This window comes from Pseudoliparis swirei, chromosome 18, assembly GCF_029220125.1.
Source record: "Pseudoliparis swirei isolate HS2019 ecotype Mariana Trench chromosome 18, NWPU_hadal_v1, whole genome shotgun sequence".
Lineage (NCBI taxonomy): Eukaryota > Metazoa > Chordata > Actinopteri > Perciformes > Liparidae > Pseudoliparis > Pseudoliparis swirei.
The window spans coordinates 5,785,584-5,808,860 of NC_079405.1; the positions used below are offsets into that span (position 1 = coordinate 5,785,584).

The 23,277-nt window shown below is 44.1% G+C and overlaps 1 protein-coding gene across 11 annotated transcripts in view; it reads right to left on the reverse strand.

Moving 5' to 3' along the window:
• rap1gapb (RAP1 GTPase activating protein b) overlaps positions 1 to 23,277 on the reverse strand; it is a 125,148-nt gene that overhangs the window by 49,816 nt on the left and 52,055 nt on the right. For 7 of the 11 annotated variants that reach the window (XR_008834522.1, XR_008834523.1, XM_056438552.1 and 4 more), the window contains exon 1: positions 6,952 to 7,038. The gene's annotated coding sequence lies outside the window, so the exon portion shown is untranslated. Of the gene's footprint in view, positions 1 to 6,951; positions 7,039 to 17,397; positions 17,434 to 23,277 lie in introns of those variants that run through there. The other 4 variants (XM_056438553.1, XM_056438555.1, XM_056438554.1 and 1 more) reach the window with 2 other exon arrangements.

A 23,277-nucleotide genomic window follows, 5' to 3' on the forward strand; every position in this document is an offset into this window, starting at 1 on the left:
TAAATCCACCCCGTGAACCCTGCGCGTCGCCAGCAGCTGCCTCCGCAGACCGCTGGGTCTCGAGCCCCGATAAGACTTTGAGCTTTGTGTAGTCCAGTCGTGGCTCGGGGTTGGAGGGGCACCTGCAAATACAAATGAGTTGGGCTGAACACCGAATGCTTTCGGAAACATAATTTAAAAACTGCGTTTGAATCGGATGGTGTTTGGTTGCTGGAGTCTTAAAGAGCAGAGGGCCAAGGTCAGTCACATTCAACCATTATCGTCAAGTGGTAAATGTGAGTTTCCCTCCGAGGGACTGAAAACTACTACTTCTATCTCATATTTAGTATGCTGACATAGCTTAAAAACAAGTTAAACTTTATTTAACTTCCCATAGGAAACAGCACCAGATGTTCTGCCGTATGGTATGCACGGCAAATTGTGATGAGTCATGCCTCGTCGTTACCAGTTATCCTTATAGCTGCCGGCCACAGCAAAAGTAGAGGTTTATTTTGAAAGGTGGGAGAACGCTGGGTTTCCCTGATCCAATAATATGTAAATGAGTAAATCATCTGTTTACCCATTGTGGGTGGACCAAAGGGTTAACCCCTTAAACCAGGATAACTGCAGGCAGATGAAAGTCAGGCTACCGGCATGCGTCAATATATATATATATATACATTTATATATATACTTATATATATTAATACTTTTATATATATGTATAAGTATATATATACACATTTATATATACACAAACTTGTATATCTACATATATAAATACTTTTATATATATATACACATTTATATATACATATACATGTATATATATATACATACTTTTATATATATAAGTATATATATATAAAAGTATCTATATATAAAAGTATCTATATATAAGTATATATATATAAAAGTATATATAAGTATATATATATAAGTGTATATATATATATATATATGTAAGAATGTAAGCTTCCAATCAGATGACGTCACGTCAGTATAACAGCTGTGTGTTGGACTGTCAGTCGTGTTTGAGCTCAGAGTTGTTGGAAGCGACATAGTTTTTTGACCGTGTGACCATGTACTATACGTTTTTTAGTAAACATCATTTTGTATGAAAGAACTACTTGTGTCACTCGCGTGTCAATCAATAGCTTTTAAGACTGATCTCAAAATAGTGTGGTACAGAAGACCCAAAACTAGACGGAGTGCCACTACAATATATATATAGTCACTGCAGCAGAAAAAGAAAGAAAAGCCTCATTGGTTCACAAAAAGATATCTTATAAAAACAAATAACTGAGACAGTTAAAGGAGAGAAAAAAAGCCTAAAATGCAAAACAAAGACTGATGAGGTTAATCTCACGCCTCATCTGCAGAAATCCTCAAAAGTAAACAGTGTTGACACCGGGCTAAACACCGGCTGACCGCTGCATGTCTGCCAGCTCAGCAGATGCATCGGTTTCATTGGCCAACAAAAGAGCCACAGGCGCTCTCACAAGGGTCAGATCTCCTCGGATGGTAAGAGGAACCTTCTTTGTCTGGTAAAGCTTCACAGAACTGCTCACCAAGAAGACCTCGGGGCATCTTGCACTAATAAAGACGTCAGAAGTTGTCAGGATCTGGACTTCCTGTGTTGTCTGTCTCCATCTCTCTGTTTCCCTCCACTTCCTGTCCCTGTGATTGTCTGCCCTGTCCTTGATTGATTCCACCTGTGTCCAATCACCTGCGCAGTCCCTTTGTATTCAAACCCTGTTGTCGCCTCACTCCTCTCTCTCGGTGGCTACACTCGTGACAGAGGACCCAAACACCGACAACGTTACGCGGAAACTTTACTCTTAACTCAAGGAATCGTACAAAATAACCTATATCTCTGGAATCTCTGATGTTCATGTTTGAGAAACAAACCCAAAAGCTACAATACAGAATGAATGTTTTTTTTTTTTTTTCCAAATCTTTTTTATTGGATTTTTGACAGACATCACAATAACGATACAGTAGGTATACAACGTAGAAAAGATGGTCTGTAGGAGAATTGCATAGTTACCCCATCCATCCCACCCTCCCCCCACCCTCACCCCTATGGTCACAAAAGAAAAAAAGAAAAAAGAAAAAAAACAACAAACAAAAAAGACATAACAAACAAGCGAAAAAGAAAGGGAATTAAATAGAAGGGGGTCAAAATTACATGAAATAAAAATACGGGTGCTTCTTCATATTAATAGTCAATAAGAGTAAACAGAGAAAGCAAATAGAGTAATGATCAGTGTATTAAGGAGACAAGGAAAGGGGAATTGAAAAGTCTCTCCCTCCCACCAGATTTCATTCACACCTCATCAGCATCAGGGTTAATCGTAAGGTCATTGATTAGCAGTAATAAGGGAGTCCAGGTCTTGTGGAAGAGTGTCAGGGATCCTTGTAGTGAAAATCTTATCTTTTCGAGATTAATACACTGTAATAGGTCCTGTATCCACCTGTCATGTGTGGGTGGAGAGACGTGCTTCCATTTAAGGAGAATGGCGCCTGGCCAGCAGGGTTGTGAAGATGACCCGCTGCTGGGTCGTGGGCATGTTCTGTGTTGGGGGGCGCCCGAATAAGGCAGTTAGAGGTTAAGGGTGTGTTAAGGGCCTGTTCAAGGGTATTGAAAATACTAGACCAGAAGGCCTTCAGGCTGGGGCATGACCAAAACATATGTGTGTGATTGGCAGGAGACTGCTTGCATCTGTTACAGGCATCGCCTCTAAGAGGGAATATTCTGGCTAGTTTAGCATTGGTGAAGTGAGCCCTGTGTAGCACCTTGCACTGCATTAGACTGTGCCTAGCACAGATAGATGAGGTTTGCACCAAATGAAGAATGTCCCTCCACTTAATGTCAGATATGTCTACACCCAGCTCACCCTCCCAAGACTCTTTTACAGATGTAGTAGAGGCTAGGTCCAAGGAGGCAAGTTTCCATAGATAGTAGATACCAGCCTTTTTTGGTCGCAATCAAGGGTGAGAAACTGGTCAATTCCTGATTCAGGGGGGCGGTTGGGGAAATGGGGGAACTGCTTTGAGCAAAATGCCTAATTTGGAAGAAGCGGAAAAGATGACTGTTTGGCAGGTGATACTTGGCTGACAGGGATGAAAAGTCAGAAACCCCATCTTTGTAAAGATTGTTGATTGTGACAAGCCCGTTGGCAGCCCACATTTGGAAGGTGGGGTCCGAGCAGGATGGAAAAAATAAGTGATTATTTAATATCGGAGCTTGGATTGAGGCTCTGTGTAAGCCGTGTTGTCTTCTGAATTGAAGCCAAATCTTAATGGTACTGGTAACAATTGGGTTGGCTGAAATTTTGTGCACCATTATGGGAAGTTGGGAGCATATCACAGAGTGTAAGGAGCTAGAAGAAGAGGAGATCTCCATGTGAACCCATGGTGGGCTGGGGTTAGGAATCTTTTGGACAGTCCAGTAAAGGAGTCGGATAATGTTAGAGGCCCAGTAGTAGTGGCGGAGGAGTGCCAAACCACCCTCCGACTTGGGGAGCTGAAGAATAGATCTTTTAAGACGCGCGGTTTGCCATCCCAAATGAACGATTTAGTTGGCTGTCAAGACTGGTGAAAAGGATTTATTGATGCAAATTGGGATATGTTGGAAGAGATATAAGAATTTCGGCAGAATTACCATTTTAATAAGATTGACACGCCAGCAAGGGATATGGGAAGTGAAGACCACCTAGATAGGTCAGATTTGCATTTAGCTAAGAGTGTTTGAAAGTTTTTGGGAAAAAGATCTTTAAAGGAGCTAGTGATGGACACCCCAAGTATCTGAAGCCGTCTGAAGCAAACCCCAAGTATCTGAAGCCGCCTGAAAGCAATATTAAAAGGGAAAGTGGTTGGGGGAGTGTCTTCAGTTTTTTCACACAAAATAGTTCACTCTTATGGAGATTTAATTTGTAGCCTGATAAACGACCAAACTGCTCAAGGATTGACAATATAGGAGGGAGAGAGGAGGCAGGATTGAGACGATAGGAGAAGGTCATCCGCGTAGGGAAGGTTCGTGAACTGTACCATAGCGAGTGATGCCCTCAAACCCTTTGTGGCCTCTAAGCCATATAGCTAGAGGCTCGATGGATAAATTAAACAACAGGGGAGAAAGCGCAGCCCCTGACGGTTCCACGTTGGAGATGGAAGGAAGACGATTGAATGCCATTTGTGTTTACTGATGCAGAAGGGGGCGTATAAAAGCTTAATCCAGGAAATAAATTTTGAGTCAAAGCCGAATTTTTCTAAAATGAAGAACAGGTAGCTCCACTCCACCCTATCAAACGCTTTTTCCGCATCGAGTGAAACTATGACTTGGACATCGGATGACTGAGGCGAAAATAACATTAAGTAGCCTCCTAGTATTGAAGAAAGAGTGTCTCCCTTTCATAAAGCCTGTTTGGTCTAGCGAAACTATAGAAGGTATCACGAGTTGGAGGCGGAGGGACAAAATCTTAGCCAGTATTTTACAATCGACATTTAGGAGAGAAATTGGTCTACAGAATGAATGTTGACGAACAATAATTGGTTTAGGCACCAAACTCACGAGTCATCTTAAAGAAAAATGTTTTTTAAATGATGAAATGTCCAAGCGGATCCTTTTGTGAAGAATTCATACAATCAACAGTATATTACACTGGTGAAAGATATAAGCCAGTTATATTCATCTATTTTTATTTTGTTGCATTTGAAAATGCCTTCTGCAATCATGGATTGTAAAAAGAAAATATAAACACGTCAAAAAAATAAAGGATTATCTTATCTTAAGTCTACAACGCACAATTACTAGGGAGCTAAACAGTACAAACCAACCCTGGGGAACGCGACACACAGGGTTTAAATACACAGGGAAGACGCAGGTGATTGGACACAGGTGGAAACAATCAGGAACCGGGCAGACAATCACAGGGACAGGAAGTGCAGGGGACACGAGAGACGGGGACTTCAAAATAAAACAGCACACAAGACAAAAAAAACCTCCAGATCCTGACAGAAGTTTAATGCGTTGCTTAACAAACTAGACCCTTAACGGTTTATTACCTTCGCATTCTGCGGAAGGTAATGTTTTGATCGCTGTGTATTTATTTGTATGTGTGTTATTCACATAACTCAAAAAGTATTAAACCGAATCGCATGAAATTTGGTGGGATGATTGGTTATTATCTGGGGAGCATTTGATTATATTTTGGCATCGATCGGGTCAAAGTCAAGGTCATGAAAAGGTCAACATTTTCTTTGAATCGCATGACATTTGGTGGGATGATTGGATATTATCCGGGGATCTTTTGATTTGATTTTGGGATCGCTCGGGCCAAATGTCAAGGTCATGAAAAGGTCAAAATCTTCTTTTTACCATAGCGCGGTCAATTTGTATCCAATTGGCATGCAACTAATGACAAAATGTGGCTGCGGCGAAGGTATGTGCTCAACCGAGTGCCCGTTCTTGTTTATTTATGCAGAAAAGAAGCGAAATAAACTTTGAACACATCTGATGGTGAACAGTAACGATCCAGCTCCACGAGTCTGTGAAACCTAACTAATGCCAGTAAGCCAGTGACTCTGTAACGATAGATCCGACAACACGGGGAGGCTTTTAAGTGAAACAGGGATTTACATAATAGATTCCCAATCCAATCTTCAAAAAAACTGGCCTGCCGATCCGATCCTTTGGTCGATTCTTGATTTTATAATTATAATTAAAAGCCACTTTTTTTCCCCGCCGCCCTAAAAACCTAATTATCACCTTTGTCACCACCCTCTGAGCAACATGTGAATTAATTACAGAATAAAGTGTGTCTCATGAAGTCAGCCGTTCCAAATGTTTAAGTTTGTTCCTCCGCGTCTTGCAGTTTACGTAACTCCGAGTCTTCCTCACTTACACATTGACGAGTGTTTGTGTGTGTGTCTGTGTGTGTGTGTGTGAAGTTACTGTATGTGCCACTATGTGCCGACATAAAAATAAAGACTTTTTAGGTGCGTTTACATTTTTACGACAAAAGTGAAATAAATGGAAATAGACAAAAACTGGCCATTTTTCATCACTACGATGCGTCCAACAACAGCCCTGATGCACGTGCTCTTCACACGGGGATCAGTCGGGGACGCCAAGCCGCCAGTTAGGCTACAACTACTTATGTGTCAAGGTTATTGTGAAGACTTCTGTCTGTATTAATCTGTCAACGTGATTGCTGCCTGTCGGCCTTTCCTCCAGAAGGCTGAGCTGAGAGGAAGACGTTATTGGAACAAACCTTTTTTTATTTCCTTCATTTCTTAATGTCGACTAAAGACACATACTGGAGTTGCTCCAGCGACAGGGAATTTGGGGACTTTGGCAAAGCACAAACTTTCTGAAATTCGGGCATATTTTTTTGTCTCGACTAAACGTTAAAAACTCAAAGCAATCAGTGAGACGAGTTTTGCTTCTTACACATATTACATTCTTGCTCTGGGTTCTCTATTCATAGATTTATACATTGTGAAAAAAATAGAATATGCAGATCATATACGTTTCCTTCACGAGTAAGATCTTACTCGGCTGAATCTTTTCCTTCCGTCACCCCCCCCCCCCCCCCACTCCCACCCCCAGTCCAAGAGAGACAAGTACACATAAACCCCTTAGCTCCACAGGTCCACTTAGTAGAGAGCAACTAATCTGATCAACTACAGCAGCTAATGCACAATAAAAGCAGTTATTTACTCGAGATGCCCGTCAGACGCTTCCTGCATGGACAAGAGAGAGAGAGAGAGAGAGAGAGAATAAAAGAGAGAAAGTTCAAGGACCAGAGTGGAAAAAAAGAGGATCAGCTGAAGCCAAAGCTGAACAACAGGCGGACTCCGAGCTGCCTGCATCGCGCTCGTCTGTTTTTGCTCTCCTTTCGCCTCTCTTGTATTGACGGAGAAGAGAAAGCTCTCTGAATACATCCACATTGCAATAGTTTCTCTTACCCGGCTGCAGCGCCGCTGCTTCACCTGCAGCTCAGTCGGTTCTCTCCTCAACGACTCGGTGCTCCTCGGCGTATCGCTGCCTCCGCGCCTGTGACTCAGTCCTCTCCGTCCTCCCAGCACCTGCTGTCGGGGCTCAGCCTCTCTCTCCTGCCAGATGATGCTGAGAGCAGCCCTCCCTTTCCGCCCCGCCCGTCTCCCTCTCTCCCCTTTCCTCACATCCGTGGATTCTCCCCGGTTGTTTTTTACATTTTTTTATTCCGAGGCGAAAAAGAGGAGCGCTCCTTTCTCTCTCTCTCCTTTTCATCCACGTCTCCTCTCCTCTTTTCTCTTCATCTGACTGACTGAGAAGCTTCCCGGTCCGAGCCGTGGGTGTCGCTTCGCCTCGACGAGTCTGTTCGAGGACGGAGGCTTAAAAAAGCAAAGTTCTCAAAAAAAAGAACAAAAAGACAGACATTACCTCATCTGTCATATTATCGGCCTCGCTCTGACAGCGTGTCCCGACACCACAAAACAACCCTTCTCCAGAAAATTAGCCCAGCCAATCCCGTTGTTCGGTTGACACATTAGTGGCAGGCGGTGAGCTGAAAAGCTCTCACATGCTGAACTGTAGATTTTTGTCGCTCTACTCACAATGTAGAAAACCCCTCGCTCAGCCCACAGAGGAATATGCACCGGTCAGTCCACTGAGTGATCACATGTCCCTAATCCTCATGCAGAAGACAGGACAAGGCTTCACGAGACATTGCGTGCACCGTCACAAAAGAAGAAACCTTCCATAAAAAGGCTTTCACTCCATTTGAATGCCATCCGCCCGTTCATGTCCGCCTCTGCACCGGGAGAAGGATTTCATTTTTAAAATGACTATATCATCTGAAACTAGAACGGGCACTCGGTAGAGCGCATACCGTCGCATATCACAAGATTGGGCATTGCATTATGAACATTTTGGCATTATTTGAAATTGACCGCGCTATGGTAAGAGAAGATTTTGACCTTTTCATGACCTTGACTTTGACCTTTGACCCGATCGATCCCAAAATCTAATCAAATGGTCCCCGGATAATAACCAATCATCCCACCAAATGTCATGCGATTCAAGAATATTTTGACGTTTTTATGACCTTAACCTTGACCTTTGACCCGATCAATCCCAACATCTAATCAAATGGTCCCCGGATAATAACCAATCATCCTGCCAAATTTCATGCGATTCGGTTTAATACTTTTTGAGTTCTGCGAATAACACGCATACAAATAAATAAATGAATAAATAAATAAATACACGGCGATCAAAACATAACCTTCCGCATTTTCAATGCGAAGGTAATAAGTCCCAACATAGGACACATCCGACTCCATGTCCACTACAGGAGTTGTCGGTGTGTTCAGCATCACATAAATCTTTTAAAAATCCACCTTCATACAGGTCGATCCCAGACGTATCGTACTCCACGCACTTGAAAACAAAAGCGACAGAATAAAAGAAGAAGATCTGAACACACGAAATGTAAACATTCCCTTATCAGAGAGGCTCACGCTCCACAATCTCCTCCCTCCTCCCGAAGCATCACCTCTGGAAACAGATGCAGCTGCTTGCTCCAGAGCAGCACACGTAGTAAGTGGTGAGGCTGCAGGCCCTGAACTCAACCCATGAGTGGGTGTGAGCCACGCCTCTTGGTCGCATACTGGGGCGTGGCCACGCCCTCTTGTGTGTATGATGCTACAGCTAGCCCAGCGCTAGGTGAAGCAACGCAAGCGTCCACGGGGAAAAGAACACACACAAAGCCTGTCTCCTAGGTTACAATGGATACACGTACTCCAGGTCCCAGGTGAGCAGCTCTATCAGCACGCACATGATGATTAAGAAAGATTATACACTTTTAGTTCTGTGATTTACCAGCTGTGGAATTAAGATTTGGGATGTTATGGATCTGTTATGGATAAACCGGTGAGCACAATCACAAGCTGGATGGGAATCCTTTAGAGCAGTGGTCCCCAACCTTTTTTGAGCCACGGACCGGTTCCGTGTCAGAAATTATTTTCACAGACCGGCAATATAAATGACATCATGAATATGAAATCATACAATTATACGAAGGGCATAAAGTGCCAAAACTACAACTCATCATTACGCCGAATGAGTGTGAGCCGTGCGCTTGTTTACCTGCAACGAGCCGCTAATGGAGACGGCGACACAGACGTGTGTTTGGTCCGCTGCTCCTAACCGAGTTCTGGTCGCTGTCATTAGAACAGGCAGAGTTGTTGTGTGAAATGTCCCTTAAGGCCACCGTCATTTGCATCTCCAACACATTTTCTTCGAGCTCGGACGGGCTCGATTCACCGGGTGGGTTTGTTTACAAATGGGTTGCAGGTCTGTTCTTTTGCAGTCGGGTCTTTTGTGGTTGGAGTACCGCTCAAACTCTTTTAACCCTTGTGTTGCCTTCGGGTCAATTTGACCCGATTCAATGTTTCACCCTCCTGTTACCTTTATATTTACTAACATATTTTACCCTTTGGGTTCAATTTGACGCCAGCAATTAAAACCTCCAGAAAATTATTAGAATTAATATTGTTTTCCAAGTTTAAGTGTGAGGTACTTTATGTTTGTTTGTTGACTCCCGAAAGAACACCGACATTAAACATTGAATCGGGTCAAATTGACCCGAAGGCGACAGGAGGGTTAAATATTGAATCGGGTCAAAATGACCCGAAGGCAACACAAGGGTTAAAAGCCTCTTCCACCCGGTCAACGTCTGAAACATGTAGAATATTCCGCTGTTCACTCGCCCACACAGCAGCGACTTTATCGGCCAACTTGAAAACAGTTGTCATTTCCCTGAAGTGACAGAATTCATTGAGCAGGTTGAATATGTTTTAAGATTCTTTGTCACTGAAATGTGCCGCCAGCAGAGAGTTCGGCGCGTGAGACTCGCCTGCAGCGATAAACCCGAACTGTAAGACTCCTGAACGCGGCTCAGACGTACACACGGGTGTATCCGCTCCTTTTTCAAAATAATATATTTTTCCGACTGATTTAACCCTTGTGTTGCCTTCGGGTCATTTTGACCCGATTCAATATTTAACCCTCCTGTCGCCTTCGGGTCAATTTGACCCGATTCAATGTTTAATGTCGGTGTTCTTTCAGGAGTCAACAAACAAACATAAAGTACCTCACACTTAAACTTGGAAAACAATATTAATTCTAATAATTTTCTGGAGATTTTAATAGCTGGGGTCATATTGACCTCAAGGGTAAAATATGTTAGTAAATATAAAGGTAACAGGAGGGTTAAACATTGAATCGGGTCAAATTGACCCGAAGGCAACACAAGAGTAAAAAAAAAAAAAAGAATGTAAACTTTAGTTATTCACTTCTTTTCCGCGGCCCGGTTCCAACCATCACCGCTTGAACGGAAGCAGTAATTCCGCACAATAACCGTGTTGTCAACAGTCCCAGAACCCCGCCGACTCTCATCATTACCTCGCTTTTGGGGTGGCCCTCGCTATTGATTTTGGCTGGGATGTCCCTGGGTCCACACCGAGCGAGACGCCACAGGACTGTCAGTGGGGGCTGGCAGCATATGGAGGAAAAGATGCCGACACAACAATTGGCTGATTCGCTGCGAGGCTGCACTCAAGTGTTGTCTTTATATCGACGTTATTGATGTGGTTTTATGACATCAACGTATTTGTGCTTCACAATATAATCTCTGGCTCTTGAGGCTTATTTCTTATTTCTAATTGAATTGTCAAATCCCAGCAACAATTGATTTGTTGTAGCTCCTCTACAGCTTATCTTGTTCATGGCTGCAGTGGGCCTGCACTTTATCCCAGCATGCATTGGGGCAGGCTATATTGTCTCCCTGGACAGGTTGCCAACCGCACAGGTTTGTACATTCAGACAATCACCGTAACATTCAACGGCAGCTTTATAATTGCTGGTTGCTGGTTAAAACGCCTTAGAAAACACATTTTCTGTCAAATATAATAATCACGTGCTGAAGCGCACAGCGTGAATAAATTGCACTAAAAGGATCAGGTTGGTTTCACCTTGACGTTATTATAAAAAAAATAGTTTTCTTGAGAAAAATATTGGTTCCAGGATACGCTTTATATTCAATAAACCTTCTCAAAAACAACGAGCATCATAGTAGAGCATCACGAGTTATTTCACAGTCCGGAAAAACACCAAGAGACACTTTCAGAAACACAATATTGTTTATTTCTGGAAGCATCTCCTCGTCCTAAATTGAATGAATTGGGGAGCGGATTGATCCAAACCCCACTCTGCGGTGTTTCCACGCGGCCCGGTGAATAACGGGGTGATTACAGTCATTACGTGGACATGCAGGGCTGTCAGCCGCTGCTCCGGGAGGGCGAGGAGCACACACAAAAAAAGAAGACAAAACAACAACAACAACACAGCCGCCCTCAAGCCGAGAATGAGAAGACATCGATCTACTAACAAATAGTTGAACAAGAGCTCTTTTCAATGGCTTGATGCTGCAAAAAAATGCATTTGGGGCTTTGGTGGGAAATTAACCCGAAAAACTGAAACCGCAAGTGTCTCCGAGCCCTTTGGATATCTCATCATCAACAATGTCGTCTCCATTTTCCCAGACGGAAAGGAAATGCCACATCTGCCTTGCCTGAGAAATGGGAACACCGATTAAATATATATCATTGTACATACACTACCGTTCAAAAGTTTGGAGTCACTTAGAAATGTCTTTATTTTTCAAAGAAAAGCACTGTTTTTTCAATAAAGATAACATTAATCAAAAATACCCTCTATACAATGTTAATGTGGTAAATGACTATTCTAGGTGGAAACGTCTGGTTTCTAATGAAATATCTCCAGAGGTGTATAGAGGCCCATTTCCATCAACTATCACTCCAGTGTTCTAATGGTACATTGTGTTTGCTAATCGCCTTAGAAGACTAATGTCTGATTAGAAAACCCTTGTGCAATTATGTTAGCACAGCTGAAAACAGTTATGCTGGTGATATAAGCTATACAACTGGCCTTCCTTTGAGCTTGAAGTTTGAAGAACAAAATTAATACTTCAAATATTAATCATTATTTCTAACCTTGTCAATGTCTTGACTATATTTTCTATTCAATTTTCAATTCATTTTTTAAATAAAAGTGAGTTTTCATGGAAGACACGAAATTGTCTGGATGACCCCAAACTTTTGAACGGTAGTGTATGTGAAGAATGACTCCACAGTTCTACTCATGGACCACGCTGACGAAGGCCCCAACGCTGACTGAGCGAGGCGGGCCCACTGCCGGGTTGAAGAGCCTGAACGTCATGGAGCTTGATTACACAGAGTTGACCTCCTCATCTTGTGAAATGGCTACAGCTGCAGGCAACATTACCCCCCCCCCCCCGATAAGTCTGAGCTCTTCAATTAATTAGCTGAACACATCTTTATTAAGTGGCCTAATGAAGCGCAGCTGGGAGGAACATACAGTAGAGGACCCTCTCGTGTGCCACATTATAATCGGTGTTTTTCATAATCTGTACGTGAAAGGAGAAAACTACCTGTCATTATCAAAAAGAGAGCAACAACAACTCTCTGTGCAAAGCGCCGAACAGAACTGCAGATTATAATCTTTTTAAAAAAAAATGCAATTTTAAAAGTGTAGCGAGAGGGTGGAGAGTGCTTAAAAAAATGAAAAAAAGACCCCAACGTGCACTTTTCTTTTTTCTCATGGATGGCAGCTGCAGTCCAGCTTGTGCACAGAGGAACAGGCGAGCCCCGGTCTGCGATAAATGACCTCCGCCACCACCGCGCTGCACCCTGACGGTGCCCTCTGCGCAACCTGCGGAGTCAGACCACGTCGCAGCTGCACGTCGTGTTTCTCGCCGCCGGGGACTGGACTCACCCGTTTGGGGTCACACCGTGGGGGGGGGGGGGGGGGGGGGGCAGTGCCTCGGGCGGCTTTAGCTCAGTGGGGTAAGAGGGCCGTCCTGCAACCGCAGGGTTGTGGGTTCGATCCCCGCTCTCCCCATTAGTTGCAAGTCGAAGTGTCCTTGAGCAAGGCACTGAACCCCCAGTTGCTTCCCGGGCGCTTCACCGCAGCCCACTGCTCCTTAATAACTAAGGATGGGTTAAATGCAGAGAACTAATTTCCCCTTGGGGATTAATAAAAGTGTATATTCTATTCTATTCTATTATTTCAAATAAAAATAACCAAAGCCCCGTAGCCCCCCCCCCCCTGCGATCAAACTCTGTTCCGTTATCCCTGTAGGCCTCGAGAGATAATTAACATTCGTCACATTCATGTGATTACACAAGATATGAATAATAAAATAAAGGGCTTTATAAAATAACTTTGAAAGGGGTATATTGCGTAATTTTTTCCAGTACAAAAGACTCTAGCTTTAGTGAAATATTTCAGGAATTTTTCACTATTTTTTACCATTAAATTATTATTATGTCATCATTTGATTATTCTCAATCCTTTAGGCACTGAGACGGTGATGTCGAATCCAACTCTATTGCATACTGTAGATGAGATGTATGTGAGCCACTCTGCTGTAAATACAACTATAAGCAACATGTAAATACATCGGTTGGCCGTTCCTGCCATAAGTATCTCTGCAATGCATTCGTGAACATCTGAGGCAACGCTTGATTCTTATTGATTTGCGTTGTTCTGGGGTGATAGCCGATTTAACTCGCCTGAAGCTCGTGTTCTGCGAACCAGGAGGGTCCATCGCTGCTTCTCTAGACGCCTAAATACCGAGAACTGATGGGCACCGTCGCAACATGTGAAAAGAGGAAATTATAAATGTATTTTTCTTCTATTGGATTACTCCTGAAGTGGGCTGTGATGAATGTGTAATTTATGGATTGAACTGTGAGAAAAACAAGTAACAGTCGAAGTCGCCTGAATGAAATCCAGTCGTGCTGACTGATTCTTACTGGATGCCAGCCGTAGAATCCACTTCAATCAGTGGAGATGGAGGAAGAAGACGAGGTCAGCCGAGGCTGAAAACTGCTGTGCAGAGCATCGGACGGTCCAGCCGAGTGACCGTCCGGTGGAAAAGACTCTGAACACATGCACTTGTTGGACCATAGTAATAATGGGGGTTTGGCAGCCAATGAAACGTACACAGTTCCACAACATCATTTCGAAATATAACTTTTGTAGAGTGAGGATTTAGAGGAATACACAATGGAAATAACTGCTGCCCATTGCTAAGAGGGGAATTATATTCAAAATTCTGTCCAGGATTTGTTCAGTGAATATTTTCATTAATAATATGCAGCGGGCCGCGAAGCCATTATATCTCGGCAGCATTGGGAACAAGCCGCCCGGGCTGTTTGGGAGCTCGGGGGTGCAACGCAATATAAAGAAGGCTCCCCCTAATATTCTGTTCATATTTTTTGTCTCCATTCAGAATGTCTTATATAAAGTAAACAGCTATTTTATCAAGCCACGCCCTGACTGAGCATACGAGCATTGCCCCGCTGCTCTGCCCATTGAGCAACAGCTGGCTCTCCTCGCGACGCTGACTCTCAGATGAGTCTTGGCCATTAGCAGCAAGCTGAAGAGACACAGATGCCCAATTAGAGGCCCCCCCGCCCCACTTTTCCCTCCCTGTTCAGCACCGGGGACCACTTCATTACCGGGAAGCTCCTCGTGTCAATCAGAGGGGCCGCTCCGACTCGTAGCCCCGATGCTGCGAGGCAAACAGACACACCTCCAGCTGTGCACATACATAATATATCACATTATCTCAATGTGAAGCGCCTCGAGGGGCGTCCCCAATCAAACAAGTCGATTAAGAAACTATTTCAATCCGTAGTTAGAGTACATTGGAAAAGGTTGTTCCCATTGTTTTCCGTTTTATAAGCTACATCGCTAGACAGACATTTGTAATTGCAAATGTCTGTCTAGCGATGTAGCTTATAAAACGGAATAATTTGCAATGCTTTCCCCAATTAGGGGAGAATCAAGTTGTTTGGGGCAGTGTAAAGTAAGCGCCCCCTTTCATGGATATCAGCTCCTTGTCCAAATGATTTCGGGCTATTCGATCAACAAAAACAGAGGGTGTGCGTGCCAGGGTGGGACGATGGAGACATTTGTACTCGGCAAGAGTGATAGAAAAGCATCCGTTTATTGCACGCACGCACGCCTGCACCTGGCCGGTTGAGGATAATGTTGTGATGGATTGGAAGTCGTGGGCCGGAGATCGAGGAACAGACAGCGTGGTTCGAAGCCTCAGTGGTAAATCTCACCAACGCGGCGCTGTTCCAGACGCACAGATGGGGCGAGATTCCCTCACGAACAAAACCGATGCAAGTCTGTATTAAGACGTGGACCTTTTCTGAAGTCATCTAGATACAAAACCTACTGGATTTGGAGAAGAAGCTGTGGCACCCTGGACATTTTAAGCGCTAATATTGTTGTCAGAACTGTTATTGTGTTATAGTGTTAGTACCTTGCCCCCGCCATCCTTATTTTCTGGTTATAGGCTATATATTAATGTTGTGTTCGCTCGCTTTTGCGGTGCAATGTTTTGAAGTGTGTAATATGTAACCCTCCTGTTACCTTTAGGGTCAATTTGACCCCATTCAATGTTTAACGTCGGTGTTCTTTGGGGTCAATTTGACCCCAGGCTGTTTTTCACTGTCAAACATATAAGAAATATCAACCTTTTTATATATTTAAAGGGCTATTTAGGTAGTCAACAAACAAACATAAAGTACCTCACACTTAAACTTGGGAAACAATATTAATTCTAATAATTTTCTGGAGGTTTTAATTGCTGGGGTTAAATTGACCCCGAGGGTAAAATATGTCAGTAAATATAAAGGTAACAGGAGAGTTAAACATTGAATGGGGTCAAATTGACCCGAAGGCAACAGGAGGGTTAAAGAGAAGGCAGCTAACTAAGGCTAGCACCATTAGCTAAAGTATGCTAATAGCGCGCGAGCGTTTTAGCGTCATTGTAGCGTCAGTGACCTGGCCTGAGAATTGCGATGTTGTGTCCCGTGACAGATATACACAGTAGTGTGTGAGGATGTATAGTTTTAGGTTGTCTCTTCACAATTAATGTAAAAAACAAGCAAATGAGACCCGCATGACACAGACAGTCAAGATGTGCCGTAGTTATTCATGTGGGACTGTCTTGGGGTGTTTCATAAAATCACGTGGAATGCTGAATGGGAATTGTCATCCTTCAGTGTGTAGCAACAATAAATCTCTCCCTGCAGTGCCCAAAAGAGAGACATTATTAAAGAGTGCATTGTGGATAATTGAGCGTCGTAATCGAAGTGCAGCCGGAGACAGACGGAGTGCACAATTGGCATAATGACTCAGTGATTATAATCAGAGAGCTGCGCATCGCTAGCCTGAGGCGCCATTAGCATGCTCTTCGCGACAGAGAAAACCGAATCCTGGCGATGGAATTCAGCGGGTGTCTGAGGGTGTGCTCTCCTCTGATGAGCCGGAACCAACCCTTGCACCTTCAATTTCCCCTTTCCGGTATTCCCTTCCCAGTGTCTTTTCCAGTCTCATTATGACTCCGTTTTTTTTTGTTGAAGTCTATGGTTCATTTGATGCATGATGATGAAGCAGTGCCTTTTCTTTTCCTCTCAGCTGCTGGCCGAGAGCCGAGTGGACTAAGTGACAGAATCCCTCTGAGCAAAAAGAGAGCAATCTATTGCTTTGTTGCATTATGACCCAAACACAAACACTCAAGAAAATGAAATTAATATGTTGTCTCTCTCTTTCTGTGCTCTTTCTTTTCTCTCTCTCAAATTTAACCCAGGGATGAACTGTGCCAATCTTCTGCTAAGTACCATTTTTAATTACAGCAGGAATTAACACTGGCTGACGGATTTGCTGCCTTGAATCTAGAACTTGAGTATTAAAATTCATTGATGCAACTATATGCAGAATAAAAACATACTCCCAGTGTAATCAGTTAAAAAGAATAGTAACTTTATTGGAGTATAACGAAGTTCTGATTTCTTTGTTTGTTTGCCTTTCAGAATTTGGTTTTCATTAAACGCAGAAGGTAAAATTGCACGAAAATGTACACAATGTGTTTAGTTTTGATTTTAAACTGATCAGATATTTCTAAAAAGGAAACCAAATAGTTGTCCAATCTAGCGGTCTCTTTTGGATCTTCACTTTCAAGGAAAACTATTTAATATCCGCTTAATCGATGGAATATAATACACTGTGTATTTTAGTATCTCTACATATAAGTATGATATGATAACAATATAAGTATATAAAGTAACATAAGTGCAGCACCAGTTGTATTCAATGGTATCAATCTCTCTGGTTGAGACCTCCAAGGCCACAGACTGTAAAGCCATTTGAGGCAAATTTGTCATTTGTGATATCGGGTTATAGAAAATAAACTGAATTGAATTAAATTGAATTGTTGGGAGGAATAAACAAAAGAGAGTACTCACCACAAGGTGCTGGTCCTGGAGAAGCTCTTGTCAACTCTAGAGAGACACAAAGTGACAGTATATCAATGTGTGTTATCGACAGGCCCTCCTCGGTGCGGCTCTACTTCTTCATGTTGGACGCCGGGCAGACATTGAAAAACGGTCAAAGACTGTCAAACTAAAACCATGAACCAAAAGATGGCGATAACCTTTCATGAATCTTAGAGAAACTGCAGCGGGGTGATAATTGTGTCACTACACTTCGCTTCAATTGCCAATACAACTAGAGTAACCACCGCTAACCATGTTGCAGTCCTAAATGACACCACTACAACTTGTGTTCCTATTTGTGTGAAATTGTCATGATTAGCATATTCATTTTTGATGTATCACAAACTGAGGTCACAGTGACCTTTGACCTCAGAATGAAGCTGTAAAGCTCAACGACAACCCCCTCTAGGGCCTGAGCCACAGCCGCACTGTGTGCCAAACTTGAAAGAAATTCGCTCGAGGCGTTCCTGAGATACCGCAAGAATGGGACGGGCATGAAGTAAGTGACCTTTGACCTCAAACAATCAAATAATTTCCTCTTAGAGTGCAAGAGGGCATTTGTCACTTTATCGTCACACACGCCTGTAGCCGGAGTGGAGGCTTACAAATAATAGCTAGTGCAACTTCAGAATTTCCATTTATATACGCCCACGATGTGGCTCCAAGAAGCCCCCCCTCCCCCCTCTCACCCCCCACACTTTCTTCCCCTTGCGCCGTTTATCCACACCTCTGGGATTGTCTCAAAGATGGTGAAGAGGCACCTGGCAGATATCCAGAAATGTGTTAATGGAGTGGCGGCCAAAAAGTACAGGTTTCATAAAAAGAGTGAAACATTTTATATAATAAAAAGGTAAACTAGAACGGGCACTCGGTAGAGCGCATACCTTCGTATATCACACGATTGGGCATTGAATTATGAACATGTTGGCATTAGTTGCATGACAATTGGATACAAATTGACCGCGCTATGGTAAAAAGAAGATTTTGACCTTTTCATGACCTTGACCCGATCGATCCCAAAATCTAATCAAATGGTCCCCGGATAATAACCAATCATCCCACCCAATTTCATGCGATTCGGTTTAATACTTTTTGACTTATGCGAATAACACGCATGCACGCATACAAATACACGGCGATCAAAACATTACCTTCCGCATTTTCAATGCGAAGGTAATAAAAAGGTGAAGTCACGGCAACAACAAGAGCTCCTTCAGCCTGCAGCCATACCTGTACAACCACGTTATGAAGCAGTTTGCTGGATGTGAGATTCACCGTGGAAAGACACAGGAGATGAGGACGATTTATGTGACATGTTGAGTAGCATGTTAAGAGCTACACAACCAATACACTTTATTTTTAGTCACAGAAGGAAATATATGATTTTGATTATTCCCGTTCCTGACTCGGTCTCGTGAAAAACCTTTTAAAATGATAAACCCCCGGTTCCTGGCAATGTCACAAACCATGATTTACTCAAGGAGAGCTTGGGGTAAGGGATTCATTCAGAGCCAACACGCACTGCACATTTAATGTGATTCACTGTCATGAAATATTCACACAGCGACATCTTATTCAGTTTTAAAATAATGTATTAATGCCATGGTGAGTTTCTGAGGGATAGGAAATGAGTGTGCGGCAGATATTGTATGTTTATTCCACTTGAAATGCAGCTTTAAGCCAAATCTTAGATCAAACGCGCCTTTATGATAGAAATATTTATTCAAACCCCGCCTCCTCCCTCAAGAGGTCGTTCCCTCGTTGTTTTTGAGCGCAGCATGACACACTACGACGGGCATCAATTGATACATCAATATAATAGTTGCACTTCATCACAGTGACTAACAATTATTTTTATTATCGATTAGTTTACCTAGTATTTTCTTGACTTGTCTTTTTATCTTGAAAATGTCATAAAAAATGTCAATCGAAAGGGTCAATAACAAATATCATTCTATATAATCATTCCACTGTACTTGAAGCTGAAAATTGAGCAGCTGGAAGCAGAATGTGTTATTTTTATGTCAATCCACTTATTAATTAATCAACAAATATACTAACTCAATCAAGTGAATTAATATTTAAAGAGGCCCCTCTACACAATCCACACATGAACTTCTACTTACTAATATCCTCTGGCTGTGGATGATGTCAGATTAAATTTTTTAAGAAAAAGCCTGCATTGCACAATGGAGGTGTGAGGTTTAAAGGGAGTGGGCATTAAGGAGGCAAGGAGGGAGGCAAGGAGGCAGGCAATTAAGATTCATTTTGGTTCATGCAGTTTCCAGTTCTCGACACTTACAAGTTAAAGGTCTCTATGCTACTTTGATTTTTACCATTCTTTTAAAATCGGACTCAACATGAGGAAAAGTGTGATTACTTAATTGTTGGAATACCCCTTTAAGTTACTCGTAAAGGAGCAGTGGGTCGGAATGAAATGGCTTGCCTCAGGATAGAGCTCAGGGGTCAGAACTGTGCAGTAAACATCATATCTGTGTGTGTGTGTGTGTGTGTGTGTGTGCATCCCTTTGTTTCGGCCAATTAGCCAACCAGCATGTCATTGTCTCCCCACTCCTCCTCTGTCAGTCCTCCCCTCTCTCCACTATAAGTACTTACATATCTGATGTAGTAACACAATAAATATTGGATTAGCTCGTATGAGAGAGGACGGGATGATGTAAGCAGTTGAAAGCGAACGGCCGCAGGCTGGCGACATCAAACATGTGATTACGTGTCCGTGTCATGGGACACCGCTCACCTCCGAATGCATCCGACATGCAAACCTGTCACGATTTCCCCACCTTCATAGTTAAATTCATCCTGCTTACATGTTTAATTAACTCTGTCATTCCAGATCCTGTCACCCTCACCTGATTCTCCCTCATTCCCTTCACCTGGTCCTCACGCCCTCCTCACCTGCCTCTGACCACCTCGTCAGCGAACCTGAAGAAAGTTCTCCCGAAGTTCTACCAACACATAACAAGCAACACGCGGGGGGAGCGGATTCTCGACCACTGCTACACTCCCTTCCGGGATGGATACAAAGCCCTCCTCCGCCCACCGTTCGGCAAATCGGACCACCGCTCCATCCAACTACTCCCCGCCTACAGGCAGAGGCTGAAGCAGCAACCAATCGCTGTGAAGGAAGTGCAACGCTGGTCGGACCAATCGGAGTCTATGCTACAGGACTGTTTTGAACGTGCTGACTGGGATGTGTTCAGGGTCGCGTCGGACAACAACGTCAGTGAGTACGCGTCCTCAGTCACCGGGTTCATCAAGAAATGCATAGATGACGTTGTTCCTACCAAGTCGGTTCGGATTTATCCCAACCAGAAACCGTGGATAAATGGCGATGTTCGCTGCACTCCGCGCGTAACACCGCCTTTGACACCGGAATATGGCGGAATACAAACGAGCCCGCTACGACCTCCGTAAGACCATCGGCTCTGCCAAGCGGGAGTTCAGGAACAAGGTGGAGGAAAAGCTCAAGAGCCATGACGTGAGAGGTGTGTGGAAGGGCTACAGACAATCACGGACTTCAGAGGAGAACCAGCGGTGAAGAGAAGTCCTCTACCTCCCTCCCAGGCGAGCTAAATACATTCTTTGCTCGGTTCGACGTGAACGGCAGCCCGCAAGGCAGCGCTGCCGAGGAGACCAGCCTGCTGATCATCTCAGAGGCTGGCGTGCGCAGAGCCTTCAAGCGGGTGGACATCCGGAAGGCGGCAGGTCCCGACCACATCCCGGGCGCGCCTCAGAGCATGTGCAGACCAGTTGGCAGGAGTCTTCGCAGACATCTTCAACCTCTCCCTGTCCCAGGCTGTTGTTCCTGAGAGCTTCAAGATGTCCACCATTGTGCCTGTCCCCAAACACCCCAAGGTAACCTGCCTGAATGACTGGAGACCCGTAGCCCTCACCTCGATTGTCAGTAAATGCTTGAGAGGTTGGTCAAGGACTTCATTTGTTCCATGTTGCCTGCCACGCTGGACCCATGGCAATTTGCATATCGTCAAAACAGATCCACCGACGACGCATTGCCATGGCACTTCACACCGCCCTTTCCCACCTGGAGGGAGGAACTGTTGTGTGCGAATGCTGGTTGTGGACTACAGCTCAGCGTTCAACACTATTGTTCCCGCCAAGCTCGACACCAAGCTCAGAGGTCTAGGCCTGCACTCTACCATGTGCAGCTGGATACTGGACTTCCTGTCGGGCCGCCGCCAGGTGGTGAGGATGGGCAGTACCACCTCAGAGCCGCTGACCCTCAACACGGGAGCCCCTCAGGGATGCGTGTTGAGCCCTCGTCTCTACTCCCTGTACACCCACGACTGCACGGCCATGCACAGCTCCAACGTCATCATCAAGTTTGCTGACGACACAACAGTGTTGGGGCTGATCACCGACGACGACGAGACAGCCTATAGGGAGGAGGTTGGATCACTGGTACAGTGGTGCCAGGAGAACAGCCTCGTCCTCAACGTCAAGAAGACCAAGGAGCTGATCATGGACTACAGGAAGCGGAGAGGAGAGCACACCCCCAGCTCCATAGTCCTAGTTGCAGTAGAGAGGTCAGCAGCTTCAAGTTCCTCGGCGTGCACATCTCCGAGGACCTCACATGGACCACGCACACCACTCACGTGGTGAAAAGGGCCCAACAACGCCTGTATTTCCTTAGGCGACTGAGGAAATTCAACATGGCCCCCGCATCCTCAGAACATTCTACACCAGTACCATCGAGAGTGTTCTGACAGGTTGCATCACCGTCTGGTACGGGAACTGCACCGCCCTGGAGCGTAGGGCACTACAGAGGGTGGTGCGGTCGGCACAGTACATCGTTGGAGGTGAGCTTCCTCCATCCTGGACATATACACCAAGCGGTGCGTGGCCAGGGCCAAACGGATGATGAAAGACAATAACCACCCCGGCCACAAACTGTTCACCCTTCTACCGTCAGGCAGGCGATACCGCAGTATCAAGTGCCGCACAAACAGACTGAGGGACAGCTTCTTCAGTCAGGCCATCAGGCTGCTGAACAAGGACTGAGACCCTCATTAACACTATACACCAGAACATATTCTGTGAATATCTATGGCCATGGTGTATATTTTATTACATTGTTTATATATATATATATTGTATATATATATTGTATGTATATACATATATATATATATTGTCTCAAAAAAGTGTATATTTTATTACATTGTTTTATATATATATATTGTCATGATGTATATTCTATTATTGTTTTATATATATATATTGTTAATACTTTCTTCTTTTTTGTGTGGATATTGTATAGTTTATTCTCATTCTTATTCTTTTTTTAGTCTGCTACTGCTGTCGGGTGTTTTGCACATAAGAATTTCACAAACCGATTATACTTGTATAAAAGGGGATGTGACAATAAAAACTTGAAACTTGAAACGTTAGTCCCTCATTCCCTTCACCTGGTCCTCACGCCCTTCTCACCTGCCTCTGACCACCTCGTTCGTCCCTCATTCCCTTCACCTGGTCCTCACGCCCTTCTCACCTGCCTCTGACCACCTCCTTAGTCCCTCATTCCCTTCACCTGGTCCTCACGCCCTTCTCACCTGCCTCTGACCACCTCGTTAGTCCCTCATTCCCTTCACCTGGTCCTCACGCCCATCTCACCTGCCTCTGACCACCTTGTTAGTCCCTCATTCCCTTCACCTGGTCCTCACACCCTTCTCACCTGCCTCTGACCATCTCGTTAGTCCCTCATTCCCTTCACCTGGTCCTCACGCCCTTCTCACCTGCCTCTGACCACCTCGTTAGTCCCTCATTCCCTTCACCTGGTCCTCACACCCTTCTCACCTGCCTCTGACCATC